Source organism: Budorcas taxicolor, chromosome 5, assembly GCF_023091745.1.
Source record: "Budorcas taxicolor isolate Tak-1 chromosome 5, Takin1.1, whole genome shotgun sequence".
NCBI classification, from domain to species: Eukaryota; Metazoa; Chordata; class Mammalia; order Artiodactyla; family Bovidae; genus Budorcas; species Budorcas taxicolor.
The window spans coordinates 78,091,144-78,105,271 of NC_068914.1; positions in this window are offsets into that span (position 1 = coordinate 78,091,144).

Here is a 14,128-nt window from a genome sequence, read left to right on the forward strand (position 1 = left end):
ATATGCACCCAACATAGGAGCACTGCAATATGTAAGACAAACGCTAACAAGTATGAAAGGGGAAATTAACAATAACACAATAATAGTGGGAGACTTTAATACCCCTCTCACACCTATGGATAGATCAACTAAACAGAAAATTAACAAGGAAACACACACTTTAAATGATACACTAGACCAGTTAGACCTAATTGATATCTACAGGACATTTCACCCCAAAACAATGAATTTCACCTTTTTCTCAAGCGCACACGGAACCTTCTCCAGGATAGATCACATCCTGGGCCATAAATCTACCCTTGGGAAATTCAAAAAAATTGAAATCATTCCAAGCATCTTTTTTGACCACAATGCAGTAAGATTAGATCTCAATTACAGGAGAAAAACAATTAAAAATTCCAACATATGGATGCTGAAAAACATGCTGCTGAATAACCAACAAATCACAGAATAAATCAAAAAAGAAATCAAAATATGCATAGAAAGGAATGAAAATGAAAACACAACAACCCAAAACCTGTGGGACACTGTAAAATCAGTGCTAAGGGGAAAGTTCATAGCAATACAGGCATACCTCAAGAAACAAGAAAAAAGTCAAATAAATAACCTAACTCTACACCTAAAGCAACTAGAAAGGGAAGAAATGAAGAACCCCAGGGTTAGTAGAAGGAAAGAAATCTGAGGTACCACTTCACACCAGTCAGAATGGCTGTGATCCAAAAGTCTGCAAGCAATAAATGCTGGAGAGGGTGTGGAGAAAGGGAACCCTCTTACACTGTTGGTGGGAATGCAAACTAGTACAGTCACTATGGAGAACAGTGTGGAGATTTCTTAAAAAATTGCAAATAGAACTGCCTTATGACCCAGCAATCCCACTGCTGGGCATACACACCGAGGAATCCAAAATTGAAAGAGACATGTGTACCCCAATGTTCATCGCAGCACTGTTTATAATACCCAAGACATGGAAACAGTCTAGATGTCCATCAGCAGATGAATGGATAAGAAAGCTGTGGTACATATACACAATGGAGTATTACTCAGCCATTAAAAAGAATACACTTGAATCAATTCTAACGAGATGGATGAAACTGGAGCTGATTATACAGAGTGAAGTAAGCCAGAAAGAAAAACACCAAAACAGTATACTAACACATATATATGGAATTTAGAAAGATGGTAATGATGATCCTGTATGCGAGACAGTGGACTTTCGGACTCTGAGGGAGAGGGAGCGGGAGAGGGTGGGATGATTTGGGAGAGTGGCATTGAAACATGTATACTATCATGTAAGAAACGAATTGCCAGTCTGTGTTCAATGCAGGATACAGGATGCTTGGGGCTGGTGCACGGGGATGATCCATAGAGATGATATGGGGTGGGAGGTGGGAGGGGGGGTTCATGTTGGGGAACTCATGTACACCTGTGGTAGATTCATGTCACTGTACGGCAAAACCAATATACTATTGTAAAGTAAAATAAAGTAAAAATAAAAATAAAAATAAAATTAGGGCAGAAATAAATGCAAAAGAAACAAAAGAGACCATAGCAAAAATCAACAAAGCCAAAAGCTGGTTCTTTGAGAGGATAAATAAAATTGACAAAGCATTAGCCAGACTCATCAAGAAACAAAGGGAGAAAAATAAAATCAATAAAATTAGAAATGAAAATAGATCACAACAGACAACACAGAAATACAAAGGATCATAAGAGACTACTATCAGTAATTATATGCCACTAAAATGGACAACTTGGAAGAAATGGACAAATTCTTAGAAAATTACAGCTTTGAAAAACTGAACCAGGAAGAAATAGAAAATCTTAACAGACCCATCCAAAGCATGGATATTGAAACGGTAATCAGACATTTTCCAGCAAACAAAAGCCCAGGTCCAGATGGCTTCACAGCTGAATTCTACCAAAAATTTAGAGAAGAGCTAACACCTATCCTACTCAAACTCTTCCAGAAAATTGCAGAGGAAGGTAAACTTCCAAACTCATTCTATGAGGCCACCATCACCCTAATACCAAAACCTGACAAAGATGCCACAAAAAAAGAAAACTACAGGCCAATGTCACTGATGAACATAGATGCAAAAATCCCTCACAAAATTCTAGCAATCAGAATCCAACAACACATTAAAAAGATCATACACCATGACCAAGTGGGCGTTATCCCAGGGATGCAAGGATTCTTCAATATCCAGAAATCAATCAATGTAATTCACCACATTAACAAATTGAAAAATAAAAGCCATATGATTATCTCAATAGATGCAGAGAAAGCCTTTGACAAAATTCAACATCCATTTATGATAAAAACTCTCCAGAAAGCAGGCATAGAAGGAACATACCTCAACATAATAAAAGCTATATATGACAAACCCACAGCAAACATTATCCTCAATGGTGAAAAATTGAAAGCATTTCCCCTAAAGTCAGAAACAAGAGAAGGGTGCCCACTCTCACCACTACTATTCAACATAGTTTTGGAAGTTTTTCCCACAGCAATCAGAGAGGAAAAAGAAATAAAAGGAATCCAGATTGGAAAAGAAGTAAAACTCTCACTGTTTGCAGATGACATGATCCTCTACATGGAAAACCCTAAAGACTCCACCAGAAAATTACTAGAGCTAATCAATGAATTTAGTAAAGTTGCAGGATATAAAATCAACACACAGAAATCCCTTGCATTCCTATACACTAATAATGAGAAAATAGAGAAATTAAGGAAACAATTCCATTCACCATTGCAATGAAAAGAATAAAATACATAGGAGTATATCTACCTAAAGAAACAAAAGACGTATATATAGAAAACTATAAAACACTGGTGAAAGAAATCAAAGAGGACACTAATAGATGGAGAAATATACCATGTTCATGGATCAGAAGAATCAATAAGCGAAAATGAGATATACTACTACCCAAGCAATCTATAGATTCAATGCAATCCCTATCAAGCTACCAAATTTCACAATTTGTATGGAAATATAAAAAACCTCAAACAGCCAAAGCAATCTTGAGAAAGAAGAATGGAACTGGAGGAATCAACCTGCCTGACTTCAGGCTCTACTACAAAGCCACAGTCATCAAGACAGTATGGTACTGGCACAAAGACAGAAATATAGATCAATGGAACAAAATAGAAAGCCCAGAGATGAATCCACGCACCTATGGACACCTTACCTTTGACAAAGGAGGAAAGAATATACAATGGAGAAAAGACAATCTCTTTAACAAGTGGTGCTGGGAAAACTGGTCAACCACTTGTAAAAGAATGAAACTAGATCACTTTTTAACACCGCACACAAAAATAAACTCAAAATGGATTAAAGATCTAAACGTAAGAAATAAAACTAGAGGAGAACATAGGCAAAACACTCTCCAACATAAATCACAGTGGGATCCTCTATGACCCACCTCCCAGAATATTGGAAATAAAAGCAAAAATAAACAAATGGGACCTAATTAAACTTAAAAGCTTTTGCACAACAAAGGAAACCCTAAGCAAAATGAAAAGACAGCCTTCAGAATGGGAGAAAATAATAGCAAATGAAGCAACTGAAGAACTAATCTCAAAAATATACAAGCAACTCCTGCTGCTTAATTCCAGAAAAATATACAACCCAATCAAAAAATGGGCTAAAGAACTAAACAGACATTTCTCAAAGAAGACATACAGATGGCTAACAAATGCATGAAAAGATGTTCAACATCACTCATTATCAGAGAAATGCAAATAAAAACCACAATGAGGTACCATTTCACGCCAGTCAGAATGGCGGCTATCCAAAAGTCTACAAGCAATAAATGCTGGAGAAGGTGTGGAAAATAGGGAACCCTCTTACACTGTTGGTGGGAATGCAAACTAGTACAGCCACTATGGAGAACAGTGTGGAGATTCCTTAAAAAACTGGAAATAAAACTGCCTTATGACCCAGCAATCCCACTGCTGGGCATACACAGTGAGGAATCCAAAATTGAAAGAGACATGTGTACCCCAATGTTCATTGCAGCACTGTTTATAATAGCCAGGACATGGAAGCAACCTAGATGTCCATCAGCAGAGGAATGGATAAGAAAGCTGTGGTACATATACACAATGGAGTATTACTCAGCCATTAAAAAGAATACATTTGAATCAGTTCTAATGAGGTGGATGAACCTGGAGCCGATTATACAGAGTGAAGTAAGCCAGAAAGAAAAACACCAATACAGTATACTAACGCGTATATATGGAATTTAGAAAGATGGTAATGATAACCCTGTATGCGAGACAGCAAAAGAGACACAGATGTATAGAACAGTCTTTTGGACTCTGTGGGAGAGGGAGAGGGTGGGATGATTTGGGAGAATGGTGTTGAACCATGTATAATATCATATATGAAATGAAAAAAAAATAGAAAAGAAGGGAGATTACATAAAAAAAATAAATAAAATTATAACCTGGCTTTGTGCTTAGTCACTCTGTCATGTCTGACTCTTTGTGACCCCATGGACTGTAAGGCTCCTCCATACATGGGGATCCTCCAGACAAGAATATTGGAGTGGGTTGCCATGCCCTCCTCCAGGGCTTCCCTGGTGGCTCAGACAGTAAAGAATCTGTCTGCAATATGGGAGACCTGGGTTCGATCCCTGGGTTGGTAAGATCCCCTGGAGGAAGGTATGGCAACCCACTCCAGTATTCTTGCCTGGAGAATCCCTATAAGTGGAGGAGCCTGGTAGGCTGAAGTCCATGGGGTCGCAAAGAGTCAGCCATGACTGAGTGAGTAAGCACAAAGCCAGATTATAATTTTAAATGAGTGAGTTCCAAAAGTGTCTTCATAGTGGTATTTGAATTTGAAATGTTTTGGTTTGATTAAATTCCATCCTTATCTTGAAGAAAATTATCACTTAGCTTTTCAACTTTTTGTAAAACAGAGAAGCATCAATTGATTGACTCACTTATTTATTTATTCAGCAAACATGTTTTGATATCACATCTACAGAACTTACAGTCTCAAGAGGAACCATGTAAACAATTTATCATACAATGAGAAAGAATGAAACCTACTGCAGAATTGGAACAGGGCCATGGAAAAGTAAGCATACAATTTTGACCTCTTTCACAACGTCTATTTCTTATATTTGAAGACTAGAAGTTAAATGCTTCCATGGTTTCAAAATTAAACTGCAAATTTTGTATTGCTTTACATCTCAAGCTTAATAAATTTAAATAATAGGTTAATGATAGTTTCCTGTTCTCCATTACTTCAGAAGGCAAATTTTAGGGAACTAGGGTTTTATTGTGGTAACAAGGGAATAAAAGAAGTAAATACCCATAAGCTGTGCAATTGTAGAATGTTAAGATCACACAGGATGCGAGGATTAAATAGTCTGCTCTCTTGTACTAAGAAGGAGGAAACAGGCCCAGGAGAATAGAACGAAGTTTTAGGGTAATTATAAGAAATTTTCAGTAACAGATGATACAACTATAATCAGTATTTTCCATGTGAAAAAGGATGATTTAAGTGCCTTACGAGATTTACTTGATTTTTTGAAACAACTCTAGAGTAGGTAAAAATACATGCTCAGTCATTTCAGTCGTGTCCCACTCTTTGTGATGCTATGGACTGTAGCCCTCCAGGCTCCTCTGTCCATGGGGTTTCTCAGGCAAGAATACTGGAGTGGGTTGCCATGCCCTCCTCCAGGGGATCGTCCCAACCCAAGGACTGAACCTGAGTCTCCAAAGTCTCCTGCATTGGTAGGTGGGTTCTTTCCCATTAGTAGGTGGTTCTTTAGCACCACCTGGGAAGTCCCAAATTACAGATGAGGAAACTGGGGCATAGAGAAGTTAATAATTTACCTAATTATTATGTAACTAATAACTAATTACCAGCTAGTAAATATCAAAGTTGGAATTCAAATCCAGGAAGGATTCTGGTTCCAGAAATCAGAAACCTAGTGTTTAACTTTACATGTTCTACATCTTATTCATCCACAAAACATACATGTATATATTAATACTTATTTTAAATGTGGTCATTCTCATTAAACATCTCTAGTTTTGGGAGATTAGTGATAAGTTCTTTCATTTTATTTTTCCAAATAAAGGAAATAGTAAGTTAAGTTTGACATGACTATATTTCTAGCTCTCAGAGGAATGTTGCAAAGGGGAAATTTTGCTTTGAGAGTAATTCGGTATTTTCTGAAAGCTGCCATGCTATTGTGTTCCCTGGCAATAGCAAATCAATGTCAGTCTCTGTTCAAACACCAGTTACACAAGCATGTCAGAGTAACTGGTAGCCTGGCATACTGAATCAGCAATTGTCTCTCTGGGCACCAAAATTCTAACTGAGCACCTAATTATGGTTCTTCTTAACTACAGAGAAAAAATTGAGAGAAGATGCAAAATATCACTAGGGATAAATCACAGATCACTTTATTTAACAAATAACTCAGGCACAGATAGTGTGTGACAGTATACAAATTGTAGGGGTATTCTTCATGTGTTCATCCACTCATCCAATAAATAAGTATAGAGCTACCCTACAGCAAATGTCAGGAACACTGATGAGAATAAACAGAGAATGGTTGCTCAGGAGCTTGAAGTCTAGTGAGGCCTATACTCATGTATTATGATGTGCTTCTGGAGCCCAAATTAGGACAAGTCTAATGATGGGACAGAAGGCGGAGACCTTTGGAATCATATATAGCTGAATCCTTACTCGGATTCTGTCTCTGGCAAGCCCCTTAACTCATTCACTCTGTTTTCTCATCTGAAAAGTAAAGATAAAAACACCAACCTCACAAGTAGTAGTAGTAGTGTTAGTTGCTTACTCAAGTCCGACTCTTTGTGATCCCATGGACTGTAGCCCACCAGGCTCCTCTGTCCATGGGATTCTCCAGGCAAGAATACTGGAGTGGATTGCCATTCCCTTCTCCAGGGATTGCCATTCCCTTCTCTTTAGAGGGCTGGTTTAAAACAAGCCCTTGAGGATTGTTAAGTAAATTCGGCATAGTCATCAAAGGCTCAAGAGTTTGATTATATCACGGAAAGACAATGGCATGCCAGTTGCCTCATACTACCTAGACATTGCTCAGAGCTCTTCTAAATCTCTAAGAATGTAAAATAGCTACAAAAGATGACAAATTTGAATTTTGCTCATCACTTTGTGGCTTTATAGACAATGCAATTCATTTTATTTCAATACATGTATGATTAAAGTAAGTAGCACATATGTAAATGAACAACATATAGTTCTCTAGAAAATCAGGCAAAGAACCACTATTTTTCTGTACTACCTAAGATATGGACACCAAGAACTGACTAAATAAGCAATTCATTGAAAAGTTGAGTAGCTGCATAGTGAACTAGTATCAGTCTTACGACTGCATTGATCCCATCTTTATTTGTATTTTCTCTGAAAGGGCTTTTTGTTTTGGAACCTTGGATTTTGCTTTTACTAATTTAGGTAGAGAGAGATATGTATCTATTATGATCTCTCATTAATCCTCTTCCAATTTTACCAATTTTGACAATTTAGTACTTTTATAAAAGATGCTTATATTTATTAAACAAGAATCGATGGAAAAGTGTAATAATGTTATCTTCACATCTAGTTTCAACAAGAACTATTCTGATGTATTCTAATTTCTTGGTCTGGTCATGAAAATCTTTTTTGTACAGTTCTTCTGTGTATTCTTGCCACCTCTTCTTAATATCTCCTGCTTCTGTTAGGACCATACCATCTCTGTCCTTTACCAAGCCCATCTTTGCATGAAATGTTCCCTTGGTATCTCTAATTTTCTTGAAGAGATCTCTAGTCTTTCCCATTCTGTTGCTTTCCTCTACTTTTTCGCATTGATTGCTGAGAAAGGCTTTCTTATCTCTTCTTGCTATTCTTTGGAGCTCTGCATTCAGACGCTTATATCTTTCCTTTTCTCCTTTGCTTTTAGCTTCCCTTCTTTTCACAGCTTAACTTATATGCAGAATACATCGTGAGAAATGCTGGGATGGAAGAAGCACAAGCTGGAATCAAGATTGCCGGGAGAAATATCAATAACCTCAGATATGCAGATGACACCACCCTTACGGCAGAAAGTGAAGAGGAACTAAAAAGCCTCTTGATGAAAGTGAAAGAGGAGAATGAAAAAGTTGGCTTAAAGCTCAACATTCAGAAAATGAAGATCATGGCATCTGGTCCCATCACTTCATGGCAAATAGATGGGGAAACAGTAGAAACTGTGTCAGACTTAATTTTGGGGGGCTCCAAAATCACTGTAGATGGTGACTGCAGCCATGAAATTAAAAGACGTTTACTCCTTGGAAGGAAAGTTATGATCAACCTAAATAGCATATTCAAAAGCAGAGACATTAGTTTGCCAATGAAGGTCCATCTAGTCAAATTTATGAGTTTTCCAGTAGTCGTGTATGGATGTGAGAGTTGGACTCTGAAGAAAGCTGAGTGCCGAAGAATTGATGCTTTTGAACTGTGGTGTTGGAGAAGACTCTTGAGAGTCCCTTGGACTGCAAGGACATCCAACCAGTCCATTCTAAAGGAGATCAGTCCTGGGTGTTCTTTGGAAGGAATGATGCTAAAGCTGAAACTCCAGTACTTTGGCCACCTCATGCGAAGAGTTGAGTCATTGGAAAAGACTTTGATGCTGGGAAGGATTGGGGGCAGGAGGAGAAGGGGATGACAGAGGATGAGATGGCTGGATGGTATCACTGACTCAATGGACGTGAGTCTGAGTGAACTCCGGAAGCTGGTGATGGACAGGGAGGCCTGGCGTGCTGCGATTCATGGGGTCGCAGAGTCGGATACAACTGAGCGACTGAAATGAAATGAACTGAACTGAACTTATGTGTGTGTATGTGTGTTAATGGAGAGTTTTTAATCCTCCTGATTATTATATATTTGCACTGTCTAGATGGATTTTTGTTTTTGTTGTTATCTTTTTTTTTTAATTGCTGAGATGCTGCTAATGCATTAGTTAATGGGAACTGTAAAATAAGACAGTTCTAGATATTCACAGTCTGAACAGTGAACCTTACCATTCTGAATAAAGTTAAATTGGGTATGTGAGAATTTAGAAAGTAATTTGTGTTGCCTGATAAGTTTGTTAGACTGTGGGGCTCAGATCTCTATAGGAGAACACTTTCTCCCTTAAAGAGTGACAAATGAGCATTAAATAAACAGGAGGTTGTGAACATATTTGTTACTTGCATAGGCTTTTTGGAAACAGGAATTTTGGTTAACCTCAGAAAAGTTTCAATGTAAACAGCTTTCCTTAAAATGGTAAGTGGTGCCTTTAACAAGCAGAACTGAAACTGTAGTGCTATTTATTAAATCCCAATTCCTTCTTCATATATACTGAGGATTATGCTTACAGTGGAATCCTGGAATGGGTGGGAAATGACCGCAAAAGACCCCTAGCCATGGTTGAGGGCTGGCAAACTATCTTCTACACTGCTTTTGCATTAAGTGATTTTTACTGTGAATGAAAGGTTTTTCATTGACAACCCTTCCTCAATTTTTTTCCTTTATGTCAGATTCAGGTTTGACATCATCAAACCTACAGGAAGTTTAGGGCCACCGACTGAAAGAAAAACTCTTTTACAGACTTCAAAATGAGCATGGACATGTATTTCCACATATAGGACAGATCCAATAAATGCAACCTTGACTAATGAAGGAACTTTATCGTTAAAAAAAAAACCCACAGAAAAGCTCAACTCACACCACGATAGTCTCTGCTGTCGTGGGTCCAGGAAAGCTGGAGCAGGGGCTGGCAGGTCCCAGGCTTCACTCTTGGGGGACAGCTGGACAGCTCAGCCCCACCTGGGAGGATGCTTTCGTTGACATCTCAGGTTGCCGCCTGACGATTGGCGGCTGGGGCTGGAAGGGAGGGTCCACAGGAAACGCGACACTGGGGATGCTGCCCCCTATCACATGATGGAAATTTCCACTCTTTAGAAAGGCGAAAAGAAAAGAAAGAAGGGTCTCTCAATCCACCCTTTCCCCCTGGATCCCAATCGGGAGAGGGAAGAAAAAGGCGGGTGAGTGAAGCTGTTTATATTTTCCGTTGACTTAAAGACTTGTCAGTGTGCAAACCTGTGGCTGGATCCCAACCGGGATATGTGTGTGTGTGTGTGTGTGTGTGTGTGTGTGCGCGCGCGCGCGCTCGAGTGCGCATGGGGACACGCACAGGTCTGCAGCGTGGTCTCTCAACCTTCTGGGGCTTAGGTTAGACGCTGTGGCTCCTCGTGTCTTGTTGATGGTCCTGAATCCTTATCGTTTTCCAAAGGATCCCACTGCGTGTAGGTTACTGCAGGCTAATGACCGGACTGACTAGAAATTAAGTAAACCAGGGCAAGCCGAGGTAAAGGGCACAGGCTGGGAAAGCTCCTGTGAGTCTCTATGCCAGGAGAAGTGACTGTGCCAAGGCGGCCTATTCCTGGGGGGCGGGCAGTGGGTGGCTTGCGCTGGAACGCCCCGCCCGCGAGCCCGGGTTCCCTGGGTGCTCGAATTTCGAGATGCTTGTTTTGAGACCGCCATCCACAGCCGTGGCGCCGCCGCCTGCCTGGCCAGGGGATCCGAGACCCTCTGGAGGAACGGGGTCCACCTTAGCTCAGGATCGTGCTGGAGAGGTGTTACCCGAGTCGCGGGACCAGTGCCCGCGTCCTCGGGGTGGGGACACTGGATGCAGGACCTAAAATAGACCCATCTTCCCTGACAGCTGGGCCCCCCGGGAGGCCAGCGCGGTTCCCTGGGTCGGGAGCTCGGGCTTGACCCAGGAAACTCCGGGGAGGCTCCTTTAGGGGAGGAAGAAGGCGAGATCAGCGCTGGATTTGAGGACCGTGGCTGCGGGCGGTGAGCGCGTTCCTTGCCGTCGGACTGAGAAGCCTGGGGCGCACAGAAAGCAGGGAAAGAGCGGCGCAGAAAAGCGAGCAGAAAAGACAAGTGGAACCAAGGGAACGGAGAGGGGCCGTCGGGGAAGAGGGTTGAGGTCCAAAGAGGAGGGGAGAAGGAGAGAGCGACAAGGGTCCAGACCCTGAGAGGGGTAGGAGTAGGAAGGAAAATGGAGAAAACGGAGAGAAAGAATGGAAGGAAGAGAGGATGGAAACGGGAGCGGGGACGCTGGGAGCATCTCGGAGTCCGGGAGAGGAGAAGGGTGAGCGCGGGGACCAGCTCCAGAGCCGCGCGAGGTGCAGGGAGGGGCTCTTCGCACAGTTGGGCGTGCGCCCTAGAGAGCGCTGGCTGGAAGCGGAGAAACCGCGCATCCCCTAGCTTCCCCTTAGTGATCCAGCAGGAGAAGGTTGCGAGTGTCCCTTCCACGTGCACCGGAATCAACCCAGAAGTGGGCACCGGGTTGCCGACTTGGTTAGAGGAACTGGGTAAACTAAACCAGGGATGATCCAGAAATCCCCACCTGCCGTCCTCCGCAGAGCCTTTAAATACCCGGGCCTGATTTCACCGGAGGACGCCAGGTTGGCTGTTGATGTGTATTTCTTAGTGCAAAAGGTGTATTTCTACCTGTCTCAGAGGGATCTTAGACCCTGAGAAGAGAGGAGAAGCGAAGGGTAACCTCTGCGCTGGAGGTGTAAGAAGACCTGGTCTTGCACTTAGCTCCACCGCCTCCTGGTCAGGTGCCCCATCCCCCAAGGCTGCTGGACCTGCTTTCTTTGTTATTGGTTGGGTAGTGGTGCACTTTGGCACCCTTAAGAAAAGGAGGGAGTGGCCAGCCTTTCACCATGAATGGTCTGTTTCCCAAATTCCTGATTTCCTATATTCATCTTTATTTGCTCCCTAGGCAGTGCAGACATAATCATTATGACATCATTATGACTAAACTGTCTTATGTTGTAAAGAGAAGATCCTACACCCAGATCACAATTTCCAGGGCCTGGGTTTGTTTCAGCTTTGGTTAAAACTTCATTGACCTTAACTTTTGCTGGGAGGAGGTGTAAATTTGCCTGTGGGTTTTTTTTTTTTTTTGGTCCCCATACTGCAAATAAGTCTCTGAGGAGTGGGTGAGATTGGTGGACTCTCTCATATGGAACACAAGAAACGTTTGTGTGTGTGTGTGTGTGTGCACATGCGATATAGTCTCAAATTCTAACAAATGAATCTACAGAAAAATCTGTAGATTTTTAGGTAGAAGATTATAAGCACAGAGACGCTGAAGAGAGTATCTGATCTAGACACTGAAGAGAGTATCTGATCTCCCCAAGTTACAGAATACCCTGGGGTGGCAAAGAGACATGACTTAGCGACTAAACAACAACAAATATGTGTTCAGAGACAGAAAGCTTTTAATGGGCTGATTTTATCACAAAACCTCAAAAAACAGGAAGACTTGGGTAAAGGGATAAATAACTTTCCAGGGCATAGGATGTCAGCTCTTCTGCCAGGTGCTAGGTGCCCCAAAGAGGCTAGTTTCTTTTAGATTCATCATAATAATGGCTCACGCATACATATCAATTATTATATTCCCTATATGTTTCTAAGTGCTTCTTTTAACATTTGACCCTCATTTGACCCTAGCCTATTGAGCTAGATTATATTATTCTAGCTGTATTATCAGAGAAGGCAATGGCACCCCACTCCAGTACTCCTGCCTGGAAAATCTCATGGACAGAGGAGCCTGGAAGGCTGCAGTCCATGGGGTCGCTAAGAGTTGGGCACAACTGAGCGACTTCACATTCACTTTTCATTTTCATGCATTGGAGAAGGAAATGGCAACCCACTCCAGTGTTCTTGCCTGGAGAATCCCAGGGACGGGGGAGCCTGGTGGGCTGCCATCTATGGGGTCACACAGAGTTGGACATGACTGAAGTGACTTAGCAGCTATATTATAGATCAAGAAATGGAGATACACAGTGTGGGAGACATAGAACATTTTTGGAAGTTCTGTTTGGGCATTAATTATTCTTAAGTGTACAGAACAATCTTCTTTCACTTTACATTTGATCATACTCAGAACTAGACAGGTTCTGGAGACCCAAGACTGACTTCTTAGTCTATTAGAGACTAATTCTATCCTAAGAAAGCCAAAAGCATGACCATGAAGCTTAAGAATTAATCTTTGTCAGACCCAGGACTGGATTTTTTTTACAAGTGGCATTTGAGAAATGCATAACTATGGTTCAGTTCAGTTCAGTTCAGTTGCTTATTCATGTCTGACTCTTTGCGATTCCATGGACTGCAGCATGCCAGCCTCCCTGGCGATCACCAACTAGCTAGCTCAAACTTATGTCCATTGTGCCAGTGATGCCATCCAACCATCTCATCCTCTGTTGTCCCCTTCTCCTCCTGCCTTCAGTCTTTCCCAGCATCAGGCTCTTTTCCAATGAGTCAGTTCTTCACATCAGGTAGCCAAAGTATTGGAGTTTCACCTTCAGCATCAGTCCTTCCAATGAATATTCAGGACTGATTTCCCTTAGGATGGACTGGTTGGACCTCCTGCAGTCCAAGGGACTCTCAAGAGTCTTCTTCAACACCATGGTTCAAAAGCATCAATTCTTCAGTGCTCAGCTTTCTTTATAGTCCAGCTCTCACATCCATACACGACTACTGGAAAAACCGTAGCTTTGACTAGATGGACCTTTGCTGGCAAAGTAATGTCTCTCCTTTTTAATATGTTGTCTAGGTTGGTCATAACTTTTCTTCAAAGGAGAAAGCATCTTTTAACAGCATGGCTGTAGTCACCATCTGCAGTGATTTTGGAGCCCAAGAAAATAAAGTCACTGTTTCCATTATTCTCCCATCTATTTGTCATGAAGTGATGGGACTGGATGCCTTGATCTTAGTTTTTTGAATGTTGAGTTTTAAGCCAACTTTTTCACTCTCCTCTTTCATTTTTAAGAGGCTTCTCAGTTTATCAAGCTCTCAGGACAAGCATAATAAATATAGCAGCTTGTGAACTTCTGAGCTAAAGGTTTTTCTTCTTTTATATTATCATTTTTGTTAATTTCTGCAGTGGTTTTTAGGCATATCCCCCCCGCCCCCCGCCCGCCATCCTTTGTACTGACAATATTTTTTCTAACTATTTTTTTGGTTTTATTTTTTTTCTTCTCATTTTTAAGTTTAATTTTTATTTTATTTTGGAGTATATGTCTCTCCATTCTTTTTCAGATTCT